The sequence below is a fragment of the Etheostoma spectabile genome, chromosome 7 (genome assembly GCF_008692095.1).
Source record: "Etheostoma spectabile isolate EspeVRDwgs_2016 chromosome 7, UIUC_Espe_1.0, whole genome shotgun sequence".
NCBI classification, from domain to species: Eukaryota; Metazoa; Chordata; class Actinopteri; order Perciformes; family Percidae; genus Etheostoma; species Etheostoma spectabile.
The window spans coordinates 24,890,666-24,916,386 of record NC_045739.1 but is presented as its reverse complement, the minus strand read 5'-3'; the positions used below and the strand labels follow the sequence as shown (position 1 = coordinate 24,916,386).

Genomic DNA, 25,721 nt, shown 5'->3' with positions numbered 1-25,721 from the left:
TACATGCGCCACAACATCCATTAAGAGCACAAAACATCCAGAGCCACACATTACATACAAGACACAACACAAATGAAGAGCCCAACACCAATACAAGAGCCACCACAATGCAAAGCCACACACACGAAATACAAGAGCCACACACAAATGCAAAAGCCACACACACATACAAGAGCCACAGCTACAATAGAGCCACAACACAAATACAAGAGCCACAACACAAAAGGAAAGCCCACAACAAATATAATTGCCCCAACAAAACTGCAAGACGCCAAAACAACCAAATGCAGAGAAAACAATAAAGGCCACAACCTCAAATGCAATAGCCCACAACACAAATCAAGCGCCACACACAAATCAAGAGCCACACACAATCAAGAGCCACAACAACCAAAGCAAACCAAATGCAAAGCCACACACAAATACAAGAGCTACAAAGCAAATACAAGATTCACAAACAAACATTCAAAGACACAACACCAATCCAAAAGCACAAATGGACAACAACTGAGATCTATGTTATGCAGCGCTGTCATCTCTGTACGTTTGGGCAGTTAGCCTGGGGGATTGTTCCTCCCTAAGAGCCACAACACAAATGCAAGAGCCACAACACAAATCCAAGAGCCACAACACAAATGCAAGAGCCACAACACAAATACAAGAGCTACAAAGCAAATACAAGATTCACAACAAACATTCAAAAGACACAACACAAATACAAAAGCACGAAATGGAGCAACAACTGAAGTCTATGTCTATGCAGCGCTGTCATCTCTGTACGTTTTGGGCACGTTAGCATTTCCCCAGATCACCTGAAATGTTTCTCTTTCCTTTGTATCATGCATTTGTTGACATAAAGTCACAGCCCTTCAAAATAAAAGAAGTACACTGGTGCCTATTGATCGGAATTGATCAATTCAATCCTCAAGGATCTGATATTAACGATACAAAATGTAAATATTGGTACATATCGTCCACTTTACGATGCGCCTTTATTTCGACACTCCTGCTATACATGTATTTATTCTTTTAATTAAAGAGTAGTTTGTTATTAAATTTAAATTTATGGAACAGCTCAGTGATGAACATTTCAAATCAGATTCATTAAAGAATCCATTAAAGATGATTTATTTCATCAGGAGCTCCGTTGCTTCATAAACAAGCTGCGTTCAGAATCAGCCGATCCTTCAGAATCAGCCGTTCACGTCCTGCAGGAGCTCGTCTCACCGCGCAGCGCCCCGATTATTTCACATCAAAATTCACATCACACGCACACACACTCGCAGCCCGTCACTGAGCCGCAAACACACACGCGCGCGCGCACACACACGCACACACACACACACACACACACACACACCACAACACACACACACAACACACACACACACACACACACACACCACACACACAGTGAATAAAGCCTTATGATCTTTCTTCCTACGCAGGAACACTACTTCAGGCCAGGGGCTCGTACCATTATCAGACGTAAAAATATTAAAAAGACTGAAAGCATGGAGCGCGGCGCTGACCGAACGCCCACGGTGACGCACGCCAACACGCGCTGTGTGGGGGGGGAGGAAGAGGAAGAAGAGGAGGAAGAGGAAGAGATGGAGGGAGATTTAGGATGCAGGAGCGATTCAGCTGGGAGATTTCGAAGAAAGGAAAGAGAGAAAGTGGTGGAGAGGTGGGAGAGGAGATGGTTTGGAGGAAAACGGGGGGGGGGGGGGGGGGGGGGGATGATAGACAGGACAAGGCGCTGAGTAAAGCTAGAAGAGGAGGATGGAAGAAGAAAGATCAAGATAAAGAAGCTGAGAAGGAAGCAGTGTTGGGGAGTAACTAGTTACAGATACAGGGGTACAATGTGTCAATCATGTACAGTAACCTATGAAAATGTACAGTATATGATTACATTAGCGGGGTTACGTCTTAGTATTTTCATTAAAAAAGCTATGTTATGTTGAGTAATATTCATTTTGTTGCTTTGCATGTTCTTCATGTGCACAATGTCTCCTTTTGCCGTTTCATGAAGTTTGATAGCTATTCTGATGTTTTCCGTTGCGTCTCCTGTTTCATTTGCAGCGCCACACGCCTGACAAAACACATCCCAGTGCTGGAAATATGGAAAAAAATAATAAATTTCATACAAAAGACCGGAAAGAGGTTTCGAACATGAGTCGAGTGCAGATTTGAGTTGCGCATGCGTCACTTTGCAACAAGTAGCATGTAAGATGCTAACGAAGATTAGCATATAAGATGCTAAGTTAACAAAGTTGGTTCACTGCTGGCTACAAGTTAGCATCAAACACAACAAAGGCTGTCAGTTGAACGGTGTTTTGAGCTAATGTTACCAATCAAACAACTATAGATAGCTACAATATTTTTGCAATGACTGTTAGCTTAGCTACAAGCTAGCATCAAACAGAACAAAAGCTGTTAATTGAATGGTGTTTTGAGCTAACGTTAGCAATCAAAACAACTATAGCTAAAATGTTTATGAAAGGACTGCTAGCTTAGCTACAAGCTAGCAATCAAACACAACAAAAGCTGGAATGGCGTTTTGAGCTAACGTTAGCAATCAAACCAGATATCTACAACGTTTTTGAAATGATTCCCATCTTCTGTTATTGTTTGTAGTGAGGAAAGTTTATTATTTCATGGATTTCAAAAATCTCAGAATGACACGTTATGACGTAAACTGTTTAAATCTGAGCATGCGCGACTCAAATCTGCACTCGACTCACATTGGGGAGTGACATACGCATTGACACTTTGATACTGAAAAGAAAACAAGATTCTCCGGTAAGTTCTGCAGCGCCGAGGATTTCTAAGTAGATTTGTGGATGTTTATTGTCAATGGGACAATCCCAGCAAACCCCAGAAGAAGCTATGTTCACCAATATTACAAAAGGGATTTACATAAACCTTCATAGAGTAAAACAGCAAAACAATAGACATGCACATAATATAACCCACATACCTGGGGCTGTAGAGAAGCTTTGCACAGGGTCTTTCTTGTATGAAATGCTGTGTTCATACATGAACAAAGTCACTTAGTAGCGCTAAGCTAACTAGCCAACATGGCGTCCACAGCACACCTGTAGCTTCACAATCTGCCTCAACACACTCATCTTCAATGAAGAAGTAGCACCACACTGTCAAAAGATATCAACATATGCACTTCAAACTTGTTCAAAAGTAGCGTAGATGTCATACTGACAGCGAAACCCTTAAAGGTAGACCGAGTGAGGAAAAGACCGACCTGCACACCAGAAGCAAAACAGGAAGTAAAGCCAGCAGATGTGTGTATATGTTGATATTGGTTTTTAGAAAATAAGACAGTGCTTCCTCATTAAACACACAATATTTCAATGGGAAAATGTCTTATTTATACTTCCCACAATGGAAATAATACATCTTATTCAAAAGCGTATTACTAAACAACATTCAAATATTGAAAGTATCACCTGTTCCTTTCAAAATAAAGGCAGTTAGTACAACTGGAGTCTCCATTACAACTGCACTGTGTGTATTGTGTCATTTCATTCTTGCAACTAAGAAACTTGAAGGCATTTGGTTTGTTAGTGTGTCTCTAGCACGAACACATCACAATGAAAGGAGAAAAAAAACACCCGCAGCCTCGCAGGTGTACAGAAACGTCCTGCTGCCCAGGATGTAGATCACCATGCAGTCAGCCAAAATGGCCGTCCCAGGTGGCTACTTACTGAGACAATCATCCTTTGTATCATCTCTTCCTTTCAGGACCATATACAAAAGGAGAGATTTCAGAAGCTGCAATTGCGATCATTAGTCCCCAGCAGGTAAAGACTTCCTGGCCCAGCGCTATTTGCAACACAATCCCAAATTTTTTAATAATTTTCAACAAACAATCTCCTTACATGCAATTTGAATGTGCCCTGCGTCACCTGCTGTTTTGCACAAAGCTTTGAGTGGCAGTTAACATAGAAAATCAATAGGGACAAACTTTGCTTCCTAATCCAGGTCTTGGACAGGTTTTGGACTTAGTCAAAATTCATCAAGTTTCAACGCTAAATTGCACTTTCAGTTAAAACCCGACCGATTAAGGATTTTTGAGGCCGATACGGATAAGAACGTTTGGTTATTTGAAAATCCGATATGCCGATATATCGGCCGATATATTTAAAAAATAAAAGAATCCAGAAAAGAGTTGCAAAACATTAACAGATTCCCCTAACATTAGTTATTTGTAGTTATTAATGAGTTCTCACTAAAATAATATGATAATAATTTGTTTTATTGTCACAACAGAACATCAAAATATATTAATGTTCTGATAAATAAAAATGTAGAAAAATACAAACTAAAGATATGAAACAAAGTCCTTTGGACAAAAACACAATAACAACAAATAATAATCAGTGTTGCCAACAGGGACGTTGTAGAGCGTCCTCTGGTGGACAGACTATGCAACACCATCAATAACAGGGACGCTGTAGAGCGTCCTCTGGTGGACAGACTATGCAACGCCATCACTAACAGGGACGTTGTAGAGCGTCCTCTGGTGGACAGACTATGCAACGCCATCACTAACAGGGACGTTGTAGAGCGTCCTCTGGTGGACAGACTATGCAACGCCATCACTAACAGGGACGTTGTAGAGCGTCCTCTGGTGGACAGGCTGTGCAAGACTGTGCAGACTTAACCCTCGCGTTGTCTTCACGTCCAAATTGTTGACGCTTTTTAATCAATGTTTTTAACTTTTTCTTACGTTTTTGTCCTTTTTTTCAATGTTTGTCACTTTTTTGACGTTTTCATCACTAGGTAACACTAACTTATTAACTTTACTTTAACAGTTAATTTTGGAATTTATGTTCAATAAACCATTGAAGGAAATTATACTCTAATTGTTTGAGTTTAGAAGCAGAAATAGGAGAATTAGTGAGACTAAAATAAAGGAGGGATGTGAGGGATAATCACAGAGGAATATGTCAACTTTTACTCAATCTATTTCAAAAAACACTTCCATTTTTCTCCAATGCAAAAACTGACAAGACGCTCCAAATAAATGAAATAGAGATTTGTACTTGGCAAAAGCGTTGTGTGGAATCATAATGTATTTTGGGAATTAAAAAGAACACTGATAAGGAAAAACGGGTCATTTGACCCGAGGACAACATGAGGACAACATAGGTTATAGCCAGTACAACGAAAGTCCAGTGACAGGTCATGGAAGTTGTGCCCAACTTACAGCATTGTGTTGGGTACACAAACTCGACTGTATTTAATGAACAAGGGAACACTCTCCGAAAAAGAAGAGTACAACCTCTGACTTCAGAATGAGTCGGTCTCCACAAAAAGTGAACAGCAAGAACCTTTGTATTGTATCGTAAGTGTTTGTCTGTCAATCTTCTGCGGACTCTGCAGGAGAAACAAGGGGAGGAAAGACAGAAAGGGGTTGGGGAGACTTCAGGGAGGGAGAAGGGAGGAGGAGGAGGAGGAGGAGGAGGAGGGAGAGAGATAGAGGAGGCCCAGAGGATGCTGGAGTAGAATGAGCAAATAAGGTGAAGTGACAGGGGAAAAGAAAAGAAATGGAGAGCAAGAGACTGAAGTACTCACAGAATGATGACACCAGGAGCCGATATCAACAGATTCCCTCTGATGACGGAAGCCAGTTTAATCTCAGCGGGGTCCGGGACAGACGGATACACGGATGGATGGATGGATGGATGGATGGAGGTGCAGAGTATACGATCCACAAGGAAGAGAGCTGGCGAGTAGAAAAGCTCCGGAGAGAAGAGGATTTTTAAAAAGAGGGGGGGTTGGCGGGAGCCTCGGGGTACATGGGACGGAGGAAATGAAGTCTCCACTCTGTCCTCTCCAGATTCAATCCCTCGATGTCTCTCGCCTTTCTTTTTATTTCTGTTTGTCAGTCCCTTTCATCTCACTCAATGTGGAGAGTGTGGAGGCTGCGGGGGGACACTTCTAAATAGGACATGCCCACAAATACGGATGGAGTGAAATTGAGGAAAGAGAAGGAACGAAATGTCCTCCAGATTGAGTACACACATCTGTTTTTTTTTTGTTTTTTTTACGGAAGAGGGCTTTGGTTCTGTCGTTGCTAAACAAGAATGGGAAAAATGAACATTTTGGGGGCAGAAAATGAGCTTCTTCCTTTTCCGAAGAAGACGGATCTGGTTTGTGGACGTGATGCCGAAAACACAGGACGGAGGGGGGGCGAGACAGACTCAATTACAGACGGGCGGAGATAATGGTGTGTATCAGTGGCACCTGCTGTGTCTCCTCTGTCTCTCCGTGTCTGCGTTTCCACCTGACTGCCAAGATTAAGGCATATAATCAAAGTCTCTTAATTGGCCGTGATCATGGCGTCCAGCCAACACTCTCTCTCTCTCTCTCTCTCTCTCTCTCTCTCTCTCTCTCTCTCTCTCTCTCTGTACTTCCCTCCCTCGCTCGCCCGCACTGAGCAGGGAAGCGACAATGACTCCTAGCCGGTCAGGACTCAGGACTCCCGCGGTCTACACTACGTGCGGACACACAACTAGTCGTTATCTTCGCTGTTGGCTGCCGCCCCAATCTCGCCATACCCTCCTCCTGCCCCGCCTGCTGCCCCCGCCCTCCTATTGATCACCCACAATGAACGACAGGGTCTTTTTTTTTTTTTTTTTTTTTTTTCCTAACTCCTCCCTTGCTCTTTATGGCTTTTTTTTTCAATCCTCTCCTCCTTTCCCCCCTCCCCCTTTCCCCTTCCTCCCCTCTCTGTGTTTACCTAATCTCTGCTGATCTTCCTGTGTCTAATCCCCATCTAGATCTGCTGTTTCTAATTGGTTTCAGGTGTCTCTGGTGTAGGCGAGAAAGAAAGTGTGTGTGTCTGTGTGTGTGTGTGTGTTGGGGGGGGAAGGGAGGGGGGGCGAGGAGTGGAAGATTTCACGCCGCCGTCGCCATTAATTAAAAAGATGATTACTCAGAATACAAAGATTAAAGACGAAAATAGGAAGTGCCAAGGCCGATAATAACCTGGTAGCACTTTATAACTCCTCGCTCAGCTTATCGGGTGTGTGTGTGTGTGTTTTCTTTCAGTTTTGTGTGTGTGTGTGTTTGTGTGTGTGCAGCAGCAGCTCTCAGCTTGTTAAAAATGGCCGCGTTCGGAGAATAAAGTTTCCGGGAGGTTTCTGCAGGTCGTTACGAGCCGCATGTCACCTCCTGTGAGCCGACATTTTGCACACAAAATCTTTTTTTAAAGTCGTCTTTTTCTTGTGTTCAGTTTCCTCGAGTTACATTGTGTGTGTGTGTGTGTGTGTGTGTGTGTGTGTCAAGGCTTCAGGTTTGTTCCAGCTATTGTTTTCTTTGCATCTGTGCACCCACACAGGATCCAGGAAAAGGAAAAAAAGTCCGACAAATTCCCACGCTCCTCTGTGGCCCAAAAACCAAGTCCATTAAAAAACACCCAGAATCCTTTTCTTCTCCTCAGTGCAGCAGCTGGCGACCGCTGAGCCTGTGAGCAGATGGGGTTGCCATGGAAGCTCCGAGGAAGATGATTAGGTTGCTGAAGGGTCGGCTGGAGTCTGATGGGCGGTTGGGGGGGAGGTGGGGTCACACCTGTGGCATTCGGGGGACCGACGTATGTCCCACTGAGGAGAATCTGACGAGATCTGCAATGACAAGAAAATAGTTTTTGTTGGTTTAGTTTCCAATCGGAATCACTACGACAGTATGGTTCTTCCTAATCTGGTCCTACCAGATTCTGGTACACTACCCTGGTCCCATATAGTCTGGTCCACTAGCCTGGTCCCATAGAGTCTGGTCCATTAGCCTGGTCCTATAGAGTCTGGTCCATTAGCCTGGTCCTATAGAGTCTGGTCCATTAGCCTGGTCCTATAGAGTCTGGTCCATTAGCCTGGTCCTATAGAGTCACATTAATTGTGTGTAATGTTGAGTTTTTAACCCTTGAGTTGTCCTTGGGTCCAATTTGACCCATTTTAAAAGTTTTTTATATCAGAAATATGGGTTTCTTACAACCATATTACCCAAAATAACATGGATGCAGGCACGTTGTATGGAAGCCATACGACATTCTTCACAGGTCTAATTGATGAAAATTTTAAAAGAGTCAAAAACGATTCATTTGCAAATTTTCAACCAGAAGGACAACAAATTCCTGGTGGCCGGGAAGACAACACAAGGGTTTTAGAAGAAAAAAAAAACAGGCATTTTGGGAGAAACCGAGGTTCTTATCCGACCTGATTTGTCTGTATTCATCACACTGCACTCTGAATAAAAGCCCCAGTAAATGTTTAACAAGAGATTAAATAAGTGATAAATTACAAAGGCAGAGTTTTGTGATGCAGATAACTCAGTCGCTCAGTTTGCGATGAACACAAAAACAAAAGAGGATTATGGAAATCGCAACTTCTGTAAGCCAAAAGTATCCGCAAGTCGACAATCAGATGCATGAGTGGAGACGATAAAAGCGTCTAATTGACAAGAGGAAGAACATAAAGGGAAACAAAAGCAACCTAAGCAACAAGACGCAGACTCCAAACGGAGAGGGATTCTCGGGGGGGGGAGTGAGAGCAGGAACAAGGTTTTTTTGTCAGAAAAGATCAACGTGGGCGAGAAAACACATGTTCGGGATGCAGACTCAGGAAAATAAGTGCAGAAGAAACGACGAGTGGGAGGACATTTTAGTTTTTTACTGTGATCCGGGTGAGCTATAATGCAGACTAATGTGGGTAGGAGATGGAGTTTACGTTGAAAATCACTCTGCTGATTCAGCGATGTGACTCAGTCCGAGTCCTTCAACCCCGGAGGGACTAATGTCTCCGTGCCATTTCCAGCATAATGTGGAATATAATGTGCTGTGGTGGATGAACTTGGTTTTCAAAAATGCTAATTTGTGTCTGTGTCTGAAGGTAATGAGTCGGGATGTAGATATCTGAAAAGCCTGTTGGTTTTCAATGAACTGTTTTTGTTTTTTCAATCTTCAAATAACCAAAACCAGCTCACTGAGCTGGGCTTTTAGTTTTAATTGAAATATAAAAAGATTAAAGTCAAATCCATTATCTCTGCTCAATGGGGTCATTTTAATTTTCTCAGCTTGTTCCATTCAAAGACTTTTACCACGGAGACCCTGAGGGGCGGAAAAAAATTTAAAATAAGAATAAAAAAATAAAAAAACACGCGCTGGAAGAATCACTTTTAGAGAGATCTCGAGTTTTATTTGCGAGATCTTGAATTTGACATGGTGAAAAAAAGATTTAAAAAAAAAAATGTTAAACACTAAAATTAATAAAACTAGTACTGGAATAACCACTTTTACGAGATCTTGACTTTGTTTTGCGAGATCTGGACTTTGTTTTGCGAGATCTTGACTTTGTTTTGCGAGATCTGGACTTTGTTTTGTGAGATCTCGAGTTTTATTTGCAAAATCTTGACTTTGACATAGTCAAGGAAAAAAATTGAAAAAATACTGCAATGCATGCTGCAATATTCGTTTACTCAAGTTTCTGGTTTGAAACAGGCACATAGACCTTCTTCTTCATGGGTTTTAGAGAAATAGTCCTATTTTAATTCGTAAAAGGCCACAAATAGCGTGAATCTCTTCTGGATTATCTAGTGCAAGAATCAGAAACCTGTGATGTGCCAATATAAAACCATCTGATGTCCTGTGTTTGCTTTATCACAGCTTTAAGGAAAGATGTATTGAATTAAATGAATGCTCTCAGTGGAGAAACTGCACAGAAATCATGAATAAAAGTTAATATTTTATGTATACACGAGCGTAAGTTTTGTATTGAAGGAGAGATATTGCAGGACTAATAAAAACAGTACTACAATCTCCACAAATGCTTCGAAACAAACACAGTTTGAACTGATTGTGATCACGTTGATTTACATCCTCGTCTCTGAAGTGTAACCTGCACTAGGACTGTTTAACAAAAAGGAAACGAATGACTCCGTCTGCTGCTACCGTTTTAAACATGTATTACAGCGATCTCGCTGCGACAGGCAGCTCGGTGCAGAGAAGAAAATAAGCTATTTTATTGCTGCAGAGTAACTCATTGCATAATATCACCTGTAGCGTGTGCTGTATGCTGTACTGTAATGTATGACAGCTACGGAAAATAACTGGAAATGTCAAGCTGAGTGTTGTTTTTCAGGACGTAGCCTGCAGACACACTTCCATTTTAAAATGAAAGAACATTGCTCAAACCTTTCTATTTTTTTTTTTTTTTTTTGGTAACTGGAATTGGAAGTAGTGGGACTAGGAAGCTCCGCAGATACAAAGTGACATTGAACCACTCAACCAAAGACTTGTAATGACGACTTTATGGTGTTCATGTTTGTGTTCAAAAACACTTGATACAGGGGTGACGAACGGATCAGGTCTAGGTTACATCCTGGACATACAGTTGTGCTCATAAGTTTACATGCCCATACTTAAGTTGACTAAAAAGAGGAATAAAAAATCATGTTTTGGAAATGTATCTTAATGCCTTAATTCAAAAATGAAGTAAAATCTAACCTTTCAAGGACACCAATTTTCTTTGTGAATGAATAATGTGTTGTTAATAAATAATTCTTCTTCCTTAAAATACAGGGGGCACAAATATACACCCCCTATGTTAAAATATACAGGGGGCATAAGTATACACCCCCCTATGTTAAAATATAAGGGGCATAAGTATACACCCCCCTATGTTAAATTACAGGGGGCATAAGTATACCCCCCCTATGTTAAAATACAGGGGGCATAAGTATACACCCCCTACGTTAAATTAGAGGGGCATAAGTATACACCCCCCTATGTGAAATCCCCATAGAGGCAGGCAGATTTTTATTTTTAAAAGCCAGTTATTTCATAGATCAGGATACTATGCATCCTGATAAAGTTCCCTTGGCCAATCTCTATGTATGGTGAAGGGTATGTGGTGATGGGGGTGTTGGGGCTGCTATTTTAATTCCAAAGGCCAAGGGACCTTTATCAAGATGCAAAGTATCCTGATCCATGAAATAACTGGCCTTTAATCATTACAAATCTGCCTGCCTTTTTGACCCTACACCCCAGCTCCTATCTGGATCAGCCAACCTGCTTGCTGCCCCCTCACAGCACAGGACGACGATGAATGAGCTCCCCATTGACATCCGGGCGGCTGAAAGCCTACAAATCACGAGGCTAAAAGCACATTCTGACTCCACCTTGGTTAATGAAAAAAAAAAAAAGAAACTTCCAGTTGCACTTTCATTAGGCTCTTTGTAGTTTGGCGTATTTAAAGCTAATGCACTTGCACGTACGTCTTGTCATCTGGAGTTGGTACCTTCAAGGTTGAAAGCACTTAATTGGAAGTCGCTTTGGATAAAAAAGCAGTTCTTATTCAAATTAACACGCCAAACAATAATGTCACTGAACGCAACAAACAAAGGTATCGGGTAAATTAAAATAGTAACCAGATAATGGCGCTGGACGAGAAGTTAAGGGACTGTCTTCAGGACCAACGTTAGCGATTGGTCAATGGAAAAGAGTCTGGTAGGACCAGGTTAATGGACCAGAGTCTGGTAGGACCAGGCTAATGGACCAAGAATCTGTTTGGACAAGGCTAAGGACCAGAGTCTGGGTGGACAGGGCAATGAGACCCAGAGTTTTGGTAGACGGTATAATGACCAGAGTCTGGTAGGACGGCTAAGGGACCAGAGTCTGGTAGGACCGGGCTAATGAACCAGAGTTGGTAGGACAGGCTATGGACCAGAGTCATGGTAGGACGGGCTAATGACCAGAGTCTGGTATCACGGGCTAAGGACCAGAGTCTGGTCGGACTGGGCTAATGAACCAGAGTTGGTAGGACTGGGTAATGGACCAGAGTCTGGAGGACCAGGGCTAATGGACCAGAGTCTGTAGGCCAGCAAAGGAAAAGAGGCGGGTCGGGACTGGGATAATGGACCAGAGTCTAGTATAGGACTGGGCTAATGGACCAGAGTCTGGAAGGACCAGGCTAAAGGACCAGAGTCTGGTAGGACCAGGCTAAAAGACCAGAGTCTGGTAGGACTAGGCTAATGGAACAGAATCTGGTAGGACCAGGCTAAAGGACCAGAGTCTGGTATAGGACTGGGCTAATGGACCAGAGTCTGGTAGGACCAGGCTAAAGGAAAAGAGTCTGGCAGGACCGGGATAATGGACCAGAGTCTGGTATAGGACTGGGCTAATGGACCAGAGTCTGGAAGGACCAGGCTAAAAGACCAGAGTCTGGTAGGACCGGGATAATGGACCAGAGTCTGAAAAACATCGATAAAAAAGCTTCAAAAGTGTTGATTTTCAATTTTGACGGTAGGGTTAAGGAGAAAATGAAGGTGATTTTTCACTTCCCAAGCAGTACTGTTACTCCATTAGCATTCTTCCTCTGAAAACCACGGGTGTCTGCACAGAATCGTAAGAGTTCGGATCAAAGTGGTGGACCGCCAGCTTCAAGTCAAAAGGTTTTTTTTTTCTTCTATTTGTTTCTCCCAGTCGTCTGAGGAGCTTTAAAGCTGCAGCTGCTGCTGCTGCATTATGTTCATGTGATACAACATGCCGGCTGCCAAACGTAACAAGCAGCTCTCCGCAGTGTGGCAGACCAAGGTCATCCATCAACAACGTCAAGGGCACTGGGACACTTTCACAACCACCGTCCCGGTTACACAACGGCATCAGTGTAACTGACTCTAAAAAGCAGCCCCCCCGGCTGCTGCCGCCTGCTCTCGTCTACTTTACAGGCGAGGCCCAGTTCATCTCGAACGAGCCTATTAACGCATGTGACATGCTCCCAGGTCCAAGACCCCGCCCCCCTTTCTCTTGCCACAACTTCCTGTCATGCTGGGAGCAGTTGGTGGACTAGTCTAGTCTCTGCTGGTGCATGTAATTTGGGGGATTGATTGACTTGTTATCTGAAGCTGGTGAGGGTTCTCTGCCTTTTGTGTTGACCCCCTTTTTCGCCTGTTTTGGGGACAGTCAGGGAGATTGGCACTGTGTGTTTTGGTTTGACGCTGTAGCTCAGTTGCCATTTTCTGTTTGTTTTTTTTCGTTGTTATGGTCTTGGAGACCCTGATGTTTTTTTTTTTACAGCTTCTATTTTTGGTTTGGTTATTGTTTATTACCCTTTTTGGTTTAACATCATCCATATACACGTTGAGGGTCGTAACAACACACTTTACAGGTTTAATGACATTGTGGGGACTGGCACCTGTAATCACAGCGGGGACGTTGTGTACATCATGGGGACTTAAGTTGCATCTGAGGACAAAAACGTCCACACATGACAATATGTCCTCAGAAGTCACAAGAACTTTTCTCGTCTTAACAACTACTCAAAGCGCTTTTTACATCATACAGAAACCATTCACACACATTCATACACTGCCGTACAAGGTGCCACCTGCTCATCAGATACACACTCACACACATTCACACTCCGTTAGTGCAGCATCGGGGCAACTCGGGGTTCAGTGTCTTGCCCAAGGACATTTTGACGTGGGACTGCAGTGCCAGGGATTGAACCACCAACCTTCCAATTGGCAGACAACCGCACTTCCAATGACCCACAGCCACCCGCTTTTGTGTGTGTGTGTGTGTGACTTTGTTTAACTACATTTGTGGGGACCAAAAACTGGGAATACAGTATACTTATGGGGTCCTGACAACTTTGTGGGGACAAAATGCTGGTCCCCACAACTTTAAAGGGCTGTTTGAGGAATAAGACTTGGTTTTAGGATCAGGATTATGGTTAGAGTTAGGTTATGGTTAGGGTTAGGGTTAGAGTTGTTTATGGTTAGGGTTAGGTTTAGAGTTAGGTTATGGTTAGGTTAGGTTAGAGTTAGGTTTGGTTAAATGGTTAGGGTTAGAGTAGGTTATGGTTTATGGTTAGGGTTAGAGTTAGGTTATGGTTATGGTGGGTTAGAGTTAGGTTCAGGGTTAGGGTGAGGGTTAGAGTTAAGTTATGTTTAGGGGTAGGGTTAGAGTTAGGTTTGGTTAGGTGAGGTGAGGGTTAAGTTGGCATTTAGGTTTGATGGTTAAGGTGAGGTGAGGGTTATAGGTTAGGCATTTAGGTTTGGGTATAGGTTAGGGTAGGGTCTAGGGAATGCTTATGTCAATGGATGGTCCCCACACAGAATAGTGAGACACACTTGTGTGTGTGTGTGTGTGTGTGTGTGTGTGTGTGTGTGTGTGTGTGTGTGTGTGTGAATGTGTGTCAAGATCTCTCTGGTAACACCACACCCAAGTATTCTGGCAGATACTGGGCCTGATTCTATGATTAATACGAGGCAACCAATGTGGGGTTAAAGGGGTAATTCAGATATTTTGAAGTGTATCTGTACGAGCTACTTCTCCATAGCCAGTGTGTTAGCTATAGTAGATGGCAGTCGGCATGCCAACAGATTGGAGAGGAAGGAAGGGAGTACCAACGAGGAAGCTAAGCGATGGACGGGTGGATGCGATATTTAGAGTATTTTCACGGCTTTATACCTTGCTGCTTAATGTGATTCAAAAAAGTCTAAAAAATCTGAACTATCCTTTCACTGTGTACAGTGAGTAGCCATCAATAAGGCACTAACTCAGGTAGGTCATCAGCAAGCTGGGTTGCAACCAAGATTTCAGCTTTTTTGTGGTCTTGTTGCTTTGTTTTGCTCATTTTGTGCACTGATTGAGCCATTTACAATTTGTTTTTGTATCTGTTCATTGAATTTAAATCAATCTATCAAGCTTCTAATCCCATTTGCGCCTCAGCAACTGGAGTCCCTCCGCAGCCCCGCAAGTCTTTAGAAGGATCACTTTTAAAGCCAGTGCTGCTGACCTGTGCATGCAGATTAATGCATGGAGTGAATAACTAATATAGTTGCAGGATTGCGTGGTCTGACTCTTCAGGGCTGCTTGAGCCAGAGGGGCTCTAATAGCTTTTAAGAGTTGACTTTATTCTCAGAGAGTCCCAGGTTTGCAGGGTGACTGACTCTGAGAGCCGAAGCACTAAAAGTTAATTTTATTTAAATACTCTTATGTGGGAGTGTTGTGACAAATTAGAGTGGCAGCAATGAAAGGTGGATCATGCATTGACTCCACAACAAAATCTTAAAATATCACAGTCATACAGTTTGAAAAGCACGTTGTCTAAATGTTTTTGCATTGAAAGCACAGGCCTGTGGGAGTGTTGTGACATGAAGAATGCATTAAACTAAATGTTAAGTGAACATAGCGCTTCACAGTTTAATACATTTAGGCCCTGCAGTTTGAAAATGTCACATGCTGAGATTAGGTAATTTTTTGGAGTACATCATTTTATATTTTCTGTGCTGTAACTTTTAACCTTGTTTTTAAAACTTCTGTGTAGGATTTTTTTTTTATTTTGTATTATCCTGCCAGTCATCGCTTAAAGGTGCAATGTGTAAGATAAGGTCAGATTTTTAGTTTGGAACAAAAGAAATTAACCCTTGTGTTGGCTTCCCATTCATGTAATAAAACATTACAACATTAATACATTAATAAAACAGATTAATCCTTCAACCAAAAAAATGATGAGAGTTTTTGAGTTGGTATGTAGCTCAGCGTAAATTCTTAGAGGAAGACCAGACTATTAATTGATGAACTCCTAAATCAATTCAGCTGTTGTCCTAATAAATGTATATTTCATCATGCATGTATAACTGTCACATATCTGCAACTAGTCTCTCCTGATTGAAATATTATTTGTTGTATGTTTATTGCTATCCGGCGCCCTCTAAAAAGCTTTCAGTAACTTATTTGCAATTCCACATTTCACGCAGCCTGCATATGATCATTGTACCTCCTGAAATTGTTAAAATGATGACGTGAGAAATAAACAAAACAATGATGCCGCGCTACCACACGGAGTCGGCAGAGAGACGATGCATCCTGCTAGCGCCACAGCTAAGTCTGGGAGGTTTTCTTGCAGCCAGGTTTCCATTATCACCACAACTCAGATATCTGGGTGGTGGTTGGTAAGCCGCCGTCGCCTGTTGCCCAGCTTGTTGACGAGAAAGCGTGCAAAGACAATGCAAGTTTACGCGGGACAACTCTTAGCCTAGCTTAGCATCGCCGCCTGAGCCTCTCTGCTCCTCTCCTCAGGCTGCTTTGAGTCTTTGAGACTACACACTGCACTTTTTATTAACCCAGATGATGCCAGAATAATAGATTTTAATGTCGTACAATGAACATAATGCCCAACATTCATCATGAAAAAGAGGAAACTGAGTAACTAGGCAGATCACATAACTTTTGCTTGGTTATCTTCACCTCCTAATCCTTTATACTTTCCCTACATGCAACAGTTTCTTGTCTGAATTGCAAATATATTTACAAGACAGAATACGAGCAAATTCACATTGGCAAACATCAATCTAATGTTAACCTTTTCTGTTCCGTCTGTCCCGCGGTGCTCAGCTCATCAGAGACGTTAACAATCTCTGACTAACTAATTCCCTCTAAAATTTATTGTCCTGACCAAATGACATCCCCTGTGAGCGCCATTGGTTCCAGTCAGTGAGCCAGAGTCACATTTCGTTGTGTTCTAACTGTGTCCCTGTTTGCAGAGCTCACACAGACATTTTGGGATCTGCTACCCAGGGAACATCTTCATACTCCAAACCGTCGGTGCTCTTTGGCTAGTTGACCCATCTCACCCCGGACACAACCGGTTCCAGCTTCTGCCCTCTGGGGGGCGCTACAGAGCACTGTACGCCAAAACCAAAAGGAACAGTTTCTACCCACAAGCCATCTCTCTAATGAACAGCTGACTTCTTACCGTCAGTGTCAGGTTCAGTTCTGGTCCATAACCCAGTACCACTGTCTCTACAGCACCTGTTCACTGGTTCCACTTATTATTCCACTTATTTAGTATTATTCATCATTCTCATTCTCATATCTCACTTATTATTTAATATTTACTATTTACTCATCATTTCCATTCTCATATCTCACTTATTACTTATATATTTATCATTCTTAGTTCCTGTTTCAGAACTGTTCATACTGTTCATATTGTAATATAATAACATGATACTATTTATCCCAGTATCCTTCGCACTATTTTCCACATTTAAATAATTTTTATTGAACTCTTCGTTGCACTCAGGCCTCTGTATTGTTTCTATTTAGAGTATGTATATATTGTGTATATATTAGTGTGTATTTTTGTCTGTTTTGGTTGTTTTGTGTGTGTGAGCACATTGTGAGCAACGATGCTCCAAAGAAAAAATTCTCGTATGTGTCCTCCATACCTGGCAAATAAAGCTGATCCTGATTCTGATTCTGATTCTTTCCTCTATTGCAGGATCATGCAACGATACTAAGATTCAAAATGTCTTGGCACTGTCTGGCACCATGCTTACTTACATGCTGTGATTGGTGACTTTTTGTCATTTTAATCGCCACAAATGAACTGCAAGGCCTTAAATCTTTGTTCACACCTCTTCTCCTTCTCTGTGTGACTTCAGGATGTGCCAGCTGCGTTTGAACATTATTTTCTTCCATTCAAAAAAAAAAAAAAAAAGATTACGAACTACAGAGGCTTTGTTCATCTTTTTGTTCTTGTGAGATTTCATTGTATCCCTCCAGTTTCACCGAGAAGTGACAGCCTCCAATTAAAAACCATTTCATCTCCCTCTGCGCCCGCCTATCATCGCTCACACGTTCACTTTGTAAAAAAAAAAAAAAAAGCTGCCCACATACGCTTTAATTACGACATAAAAGTGCAAGGCCTGACATCCTTCTCTCCACCTGACATAAACTATGATGGCTCATTCTCGCCCGTCAACAGAAGCTAAATCCCAACTGCTTTTCAGACGGCAGTTATCGAGTTTCTAACTGATGTCGTAACACATGATGAATGCTCCTCCCTGTACAAGCCGAGCAAAGGACCGACTGGGAGGTGAGAGGTGATATATGGCCGTTGGCATCACGTAGGTTAATAAACTGAAGTCACGCAGAGACAAAAGGGACGCGGGACAGAGATCCGAGCTCCTGATACTACCTGACGCCATCTGGGGAAGAATTTACAGCTCCATCAGTCACCGGCACGTTCATACATTTCCTTTAAAAACGTGTTTTTTTTTTTTGTCTCTTCTCCGCGTCTTATCACCTTCTCGGTGCGTCACCTCGCTTTGTGTTTCAGGATGCTTTCTCGAGGACACACTCGTTATCATTCCCCACGTCTCCTACCCTCCCTCTCTCAGTCGCTCTCGGTTTGTCTCTCTCTGACTTTGTGTCTCCTTTGCTCAGGTCATCAGAACATCCTCATACAACAGAAAACAAAAGAGCTCCCTTTGATATGAACGTTTTTTCTAAGGTTAAACACACTATTATTGTTCTTTTTCTGACTGCTGTCTGCCTGCTTAGAGTACTACGTGACGGTATTTTGCTCCACATGTACAAATCCCAGATCTTCCATGAGATCACACCCCCATCCATCATCAATATCCTCCACAGGATCACATAGGTTACAAAAGGTGTGAGTGGCTTTATGTGCATCAATGTATTTTCTTAGTAAAAGTCTATGCAAAGGAAGGTATTGTCACCAAAAGGTGGACAAACAATCCGAGGGGACTGTACCTGAGAAACATGACAGAGCCCACTGCATTGTTTAGTCTCTGATCTCAGCAGCAAATGGACAGCATTCAATCGTTAGCTTTTCTGTAAGAGAGCTACGTGATCCAGAAGAGAAAGGATCACTTTAACCGTTTACCTTGATCCGGATGAACGTGAATAATCGATCCTTTCCTATCGGAGTTCATCGCTACTCTACTCCACTGCTGAGGTGAGAGAAACCAACATGCCGCCGCTGTTTCTGTGTTACAGACTCCTGCCGGTTGAGTCATGGTGCATTTGGGTGTGAAAGGTGCTGAAGATGTGTGTGCGTGTGTGTGTGCGTGTGTGCGTGTGTGCGTTCGTGTGTGTGTGTGTGTGTGTGTGTGTGTGTGTGTGTGTGTTGTGTGTTTGTGCGTGTGTGTAGGATGCAGCAGAGATTCCCAGTTGGAGCATAGAATATAAAACACACTGAAGATTTTTTTATTTTTTTTGCATTGCCTGCAATCTGACACTGAATAAACACATTACATTTTACAACTGGGCACCTACAGTTGTGTAGGTGGACACGCATACACACACACACTTATGCAACCATACTGTGTAGGCCATAATACACACATACGATCATTGCCAAACATTGTAAAAATGCATGGAACGTAAACACGCTTTGTTAAATTAGGGTAGGCTTAATCTCACACACACACACACACACACACACACACACACACACACACACACACACCTGCAGCCTCTTGTCGCTAGTGACACTTGTGCACAACATACGGCGACTCCCATCAGCCGCCGCTGTCACCAGCCGTGACAACAGCAGGCTAACACTTGAATGAGGCGTGCATTCATTAAACCTGCAAACAGCGGCTCCAGCCACAGTCTGATTATCTTTCCACCCACCACTCTCACACCTGATCGCTCTGATCCTCATAATATCACGCTCCGTCTCATCACTCCAACACGGAAAGGACACGCTGCTCCACACCTGACACACAGCAGAAGTGCCGTCAGAATTACACCTGAAAAAGCTAGCAAAGGTCGGAACTATGTGTGGTCTTAAAGTCTTGGCTGAACGTACAGTGCTTGTCATTGAGTGGTGTCTAAATTCTGAGGCTGAGCAGATAACAAGTTTATTTTCCACCCTGAGAAGCCATTCAACTCGATGTTTTACCCCTGCAAAGTAAGTGAACGGCTGCTGTCTAAAAACTGAATCAGCCCACTTCACCTTGCGTTCAAGTGGCGACACATCACCTGACATGCTGTTTGTTAAAAAGCGCCGTCGGCAGCACTTAAGTATACATAATACCCATAATCACAGCAAAGAATGTCCTCAGGGGTAGGCTCACTACATCTTTTAACAGCACTTAAAGACGTGTGATGGATACATATATGCAAAGAAGGAGTAGTACAGAAAGCAAACTGGCTATTGTTACTTAAACTCATTAACTTGATTCAGTTCATTTAACAATTATTTTTAGCTACTTGTGCAAAAGCAGTTTTTATACGGTGAGTATATAAGTATCTATTATAAGTGTCAATACGTCAATCAATACGGGACAGTTTGGCTTTGAAAGGTTTGTAGCTTGCTGCTTAGCAGCGGATGTCGGCCATTCCAGTGGATTATAACGGGGGCCTAGTTTAGGAACAAAACAATAGAAAATAAAATCAAAATGTCCATTAAAAGTTCTCCGTTTTCTCCTCCTGCTGCACACTCTACTTCACTAATAACTTTATAATATTTTTATTTCTGCAGCGCCTTTCATGAAACCCAAGGACACGGTACAGAATTAATTTGGCTAAGCTAAGGGAGATTGTAGGCTGTGGTGAACAGGTGGTGTTTCAGGAGTTGTTGTTAAAATATCCAGGGATGTGGGATTTTGGATGTCCACGGTGAGGGTGTTCCAGAGGGATGGATCCATAATGGAGGGGATATAACCAAAGGTTCCTTGCTTATGGCGTATTTTGCAATAGCCATGGATTCATTCCTCTTTCAAAAAGTAATAAATTGCTGACTTGTTACGCACCGTGTTTAGGCAACCCATTCTCACTCCCAACTCTTAACATATGGACGCTGCTCAGACACGATGCAATAACCGTCCCTCCGTGTGTGTGTGGAACGCACCGGGCAGCTGCTCTGCACACAGTAAGTACGCAACAACGGTAGCAAGTAGCTTAAAAGTCTGAAGTTCCATTAAGGGAGGTTGGTCAGGCTAATGCATTGGTCAAAGAACACAGGACTTTTACCCCGGATACAATTAAATTAGGGTTGGTGCAAATTCTTTTACTAAACCCAACCATCCAGTTCTTCTTCTCCCAAACCCAAATGTCCCGTTCTTCTTTACCTAAACCCAACTGTCCTGTTCTTCTTTACCTAAACTAAACTGTCCCGTTCTCCTTTTCCTAAATCCAACTGTCCCGTTCTTCTTCTCCTAAACCCAACTGTCCCGTTCTCTTTACCTAAACCCAACAGTCCCATTGTTTTCCTAACCACAATTGTCCCGTTCTTCTTTTCCTAAAACCAACTGTCCCGTTCTTCTTCTCCTATGCCAAACTGTCCTGTTCTCTTTACCTAAACCCAACTGTCCCATTCTTGACCGCCGTGTCACCTAAACGTACTTTTTATGAGCCCACCTACAACCTTTTTTGCTAAAAGTTAGGCCAATAGCCCCGACCCATCGCGTTTAGATATCAGAACCAACGCCAAAGGCACCAAACCAAGTGTCTGTATTTCACACGATGGGAGTGATAATCTGTTGGATTAGGAGGATAGAAGCGCACAATCAAAGTTAAGATTGCAAAAATTGGTTGAATGAATCCAAAAACAATTCTATTAAGAAAATGTACACGCATGCGTCCATCTTGCCAACAAGCTAGCACTCAGCCGAACAAGATATCACATATGGAACAAACAAAGAAGGGTCAGAAGGCGAGGACAGAGCCAGACATTTATAAAAGCCGGATGGTGGGAACGGACCAGGAAAACTTCAAATTCAAATCAAATTACCTTGTTTGTCTCTTAACTTGTTAAACAGTCGCTTTAAGTACGCAACACTACAAAAGTACCAAAGTTTGGCTATTTATCTGGTGTAGTCCATCATCATTTCTGGCCAAATGTCCATCACCTTCCTCTTTCTTTGTGCTGGGGCTCTAACCTGTGGCTGATTTCTGAGGACTATGGTTACCTGGTCCTCAGATCTCTGCAGGGTAAATCCAGACAGCTAGCTAGACTATCTGTCCAATCTGAGGACTATGGTTACCTGGTCCTCAGATCTCTGCAGGGTAAATCCAGACAGCTAGCTAGACTATCTGTCCAATCTGAGGACTATGGTGACCTGGTCCTCAGGTCTCTGCAGGGTAAATCCAGACAGCTAGCTAGACTATCTGTCCAATCTGAGGACTATGGTTACCTGGTCCTCAGATCTCTGCAGGGTAAATCCAGACAGCTAGCTAGACTATCTGTCCAATCAGAGGTCTCTGTTCCACAACTTAAATATCTTTATTAACATACACCTGTTCCACCAAAACAGGTTCCTTCCCGAGGCTGCTTTGCAGCGGCACTGTCATTGTGTCCATCGCTTAGCAACACCCAAGACGATTGTGATTGGTCTAAAGAAAGGCCGATAAACCAGAGCACTTCAGACCCTCCTCTTCAGCGCTGTGGAGGAAGGTCTGGCGATGCAAGAATACACCTGGGGAGACTACAAGGCTCGGGTTGAGGGTAAAATAACAGGCTCTTGTTCTTCCTGTTCTGTTTTGTCAGCTGTCTACAGAAATGAAGCGGTTTCCATCTGATTTGAGCCAAAACCCGCTGCAACTTGGCTCCCAAAGTTTGACGGCATTCAATTAGGGCTGCACGCTATGAAAATAGATCTCATGTCAGTCACTCTGACTGATGCTGCGATTGCGATATAATTCATGATATTTTTTCTATCACTCACTTTCATAGAAAGCTATTAAAACAAACAAAAATGATTTAAAGTGTGATTTATTTGCAAGAATCTGTGCCAAACCAAGATTATTTCTTTAGTCTGTAGTCTGCAGCACCAAAATACTTAATTCCCAATGGTTTGACACATGTTTCGCCTTTAACAAATTTTGCGCCCCACTCTGCAATTTCAACATTGCACTAATCCATATGTTGTTTGGTGTTTTAAGCCCCCAACGCCGCCTTGCAGGAAGTTACTAGGATTAGGCAATGGTTAACCTTAGGTGCCTGGAAGTTGGTGATCGAGCAGTCCATACTGCAATGTCAAGAAAATCGGGATTGATTGTGCAAGCCTACATTGAGTGTATTAAGCTACACTTTCACAAAAAGCACTCTGCATTTAGCATTTTTAGCCCCTTCCCATTTGCTGATATTGTACACACACAGCATCAAAAGCTGTTCAGTTTCAGTGGGTATACAGGACGGTACGCCACAGGTTGAACCCTGAGATTAGGCCTTCAGTCTTCAGTGGTTTGATTCTTGCAACACACAGCTCATTCATCTGAACTCTACGAAGGCAAAAGGGAGGCTGATAAAAAAAAAAACAAAAAAAAATAAAATCTGTTAACAATCAAGCTGCTGCTTCCAATTCAACCAAACAATTAATAAACATTTCGGCTGCAAATTGGACCACATGGGACGTTTTTAGGATGTGAGCACTTTTCAACTGATGAATAATATATCATGGAAATGAATCGACTTCCCGCCTGGCTTCTCTGTGTGTGTGTGTGTGTGTCTGTGTGTGTATCTGTGTGTCTGTGTGTGTGTGACAGCAGCGGTCAGGTTCCCAGTGTACGCTGACGCTCAACTGTTAACACCAAGCTAACTGTAGCATGACTGGCGTTTTATCAGGCCAATGCAAACGGGCTGCCGGGTTTAAAGTAGTTGACAGTGGAGGACAATGGTACGTTTGATGTCGTGGAGGCGGGGGGGGGGGGGGGGGGGGGTGGAGACGGTGGTGAGGCAATGGAGTGATGGACGAAGAGGAGGACAATAATCAGGGTTCAACCCCAGACTTATAGATTTCTGTCAAGTGACGCCTCTTAGTTAGGTTATATTGGGTCCTGACTGTGTGTGTGTGTGTGTGTGGTGTGTTGTGCGTGTAGGTGTGTGTGTGTGTGTGTGTGTGGGTTTCCTGCTTGCTTGCTTGGTTTGCTCGTCTGATGTGCAAATGAGTGATGGTTCTGGCAAAGAAGGGGTGAAGGCGGAACCAAAGCTGGGAAATGGAAAATGAAGCAAGGGGGAAGGTGAGTGATGGAAAAAGATGGCCGAAATGTGATGGATGGCGATGGTTAGGGGGGGAGGAGGATGAGAGGGAATCGTGGGGAAGAGTCCTGAGGAGGCAAAGAAACGAAGAACGAGCACGGGCACAGAGAGGAAAGATGATAAGTGAAAACGAGTGAAAGAGAAAGAAACATCAGAGAAACATGAAAAGGGGGTAAAAAAGCAGCCGAGCAGTAAAAGGCACCCCCCCCTTCTCTGTATTCCACATCAATCACAAAAAACACACACACACACACACACACGCACGCACGCACCACGCACGCCGAACAAAGCACACACACTCACCCATATGCTTGTGCTCTCCGTTGGGCGAGCTAGCGCGGCGCCGTCTAGCCGGCAGAGTTACGGCAGAGCGCTGCTGAAGGTGGGAGAAGAGAGAAAGAGAGAGAGAGCAGTAGCGGTAGTCCGACCAGCGGAGAGTGAGTGAGCGAGAGTTAGCGAGAGAGGAGGGAGAGAGAGAGGAGGGGGGGGGGAAAGGAGGTGCAAAACACACAAGCAACTCCTCGTGACAAAAATCCCAGGTTTACTCCAAATCCACCTGAAGTGGATCTTCGCTGTTGTTTAAACACACACACAACACCCCACACACACACCACACACCACACACACACACACACACACACACTCGTGCTCGCTCCCTCGCCGAGCGCTGTCGCAATGACACCGTCGGCTGTGAGGCTCTCGTGGCTGCCTGTGCCAGAGGAGAAACCTTCAGCACCTTCCTTCTCTTCCTCCTTTTTTTTTTTTTTTTTTTTTTTTTTACCTTTGCTGCTGTTGCTCCTTCTGATGTTCGTCCTCTATTTATCCAACCGGCCAGTGACACAAAAAGAGAAAGAGAGACTGCGATGAAAGGAGAAATGCTTCCCTCTTTTAATCCTGCTTGGTTATCGTCCCCCTGTACCGGGAAGTCTCTCCTCTCTCGGTGTCCTTCAGCGTTGGACTGGCTGCTGCTCCACAGCGCAGAGAGGCTGGACTGCATTCAGCGCGCGCTCTCTCTCTCTCTCTCCCTCTCTCTCCAACCCCCCTCCTGCCTCTCTCACCCCTCTCTCTCAGCTGCTGAATGGATCTCCTCCATGCCTCCTGAGCTCCCCCTCCTCCAAATCAATCCCTCCTCCTCCTTCTCTCTCCGTCCTCCTCCGACCATCTTTCCCCATCCACCTGTTTTTTTTGATGCACTATTTCAATGTGTACTCAAACCATGAGGTGCCGCCTGCAGCAGTACACACCGCACATGTCACCCATATGACAGGAGAAGCAGTGGGGGGTGCAGAACAGAAGTTGATCCAGAAGAGAACGTGATCAATATTTTGTTTTTTTTTCCTCCAGTTGACACACGTCTACGCTGCGAGGACTTATTTTCTGGTGTCCATGGTTCTGGAAGAAAGACTCTTACTCAGGCAGATGGTTCCCCATCTCTGTATATTACCACTTTATATTCATCTTGGTACCCCCCCCCCCCCCCACCTCCCGTCCCCACAACCCGTTCGCACTCAATCCAAATGTGTGTGTTTACATACCGAACTGTCCAGTGGGTGATGTCAAGACTGTTCGAGACAATCATTCCATTCCATGCGGCGGTTTCACAAATACAAAGAATCCACCGTTACCCGTAGGGGCTGCCAATTAATCGCAATGTGTTCGAAATTACCACATAGACATGATTATTGATTGATTGACTGAGTGATTGATTGATTGACTGAGTGATTGATCGTGCAGCCCAGTTTACACACAAGGGCGTAACTTTGGGTTCAACATAGCAACATGACTTCCGTAAACACACAGTACACACCGACTCTCTCAAGCCAGGTGGCGTGTTACCTGTACGCAGGGGCGGATTTAGTCATTTTGAGGCCTGAGGCAAACACAGGCATGGGGCCCTCC

At 43.5% G+C, this 25,721-nt stretch overlaps 1 protein-coding gene across 1 annotated transcript in view; it reads right to left on the bottom strand.

Annotated features, from left to right (window-relative positions):
- The window catches only part of LOC116693067 (glutamate receptor ionotropic, kainate 5-like), a 277,749-nt gene extending 252,946 nt beyond the window's left edge, over positions 1-24,803 (bottom strand). The window contains 2 exon segments of the mRNA XM_032521753.1: positions 5,587-7,649; positions 24,604-24,803. The gene's annotated coding sequence lies outside the window, so the exon portion shown is untranslated.
- Between the last annotated feature and the right edge of the window lie 918 nt (positions 24,804-25,721).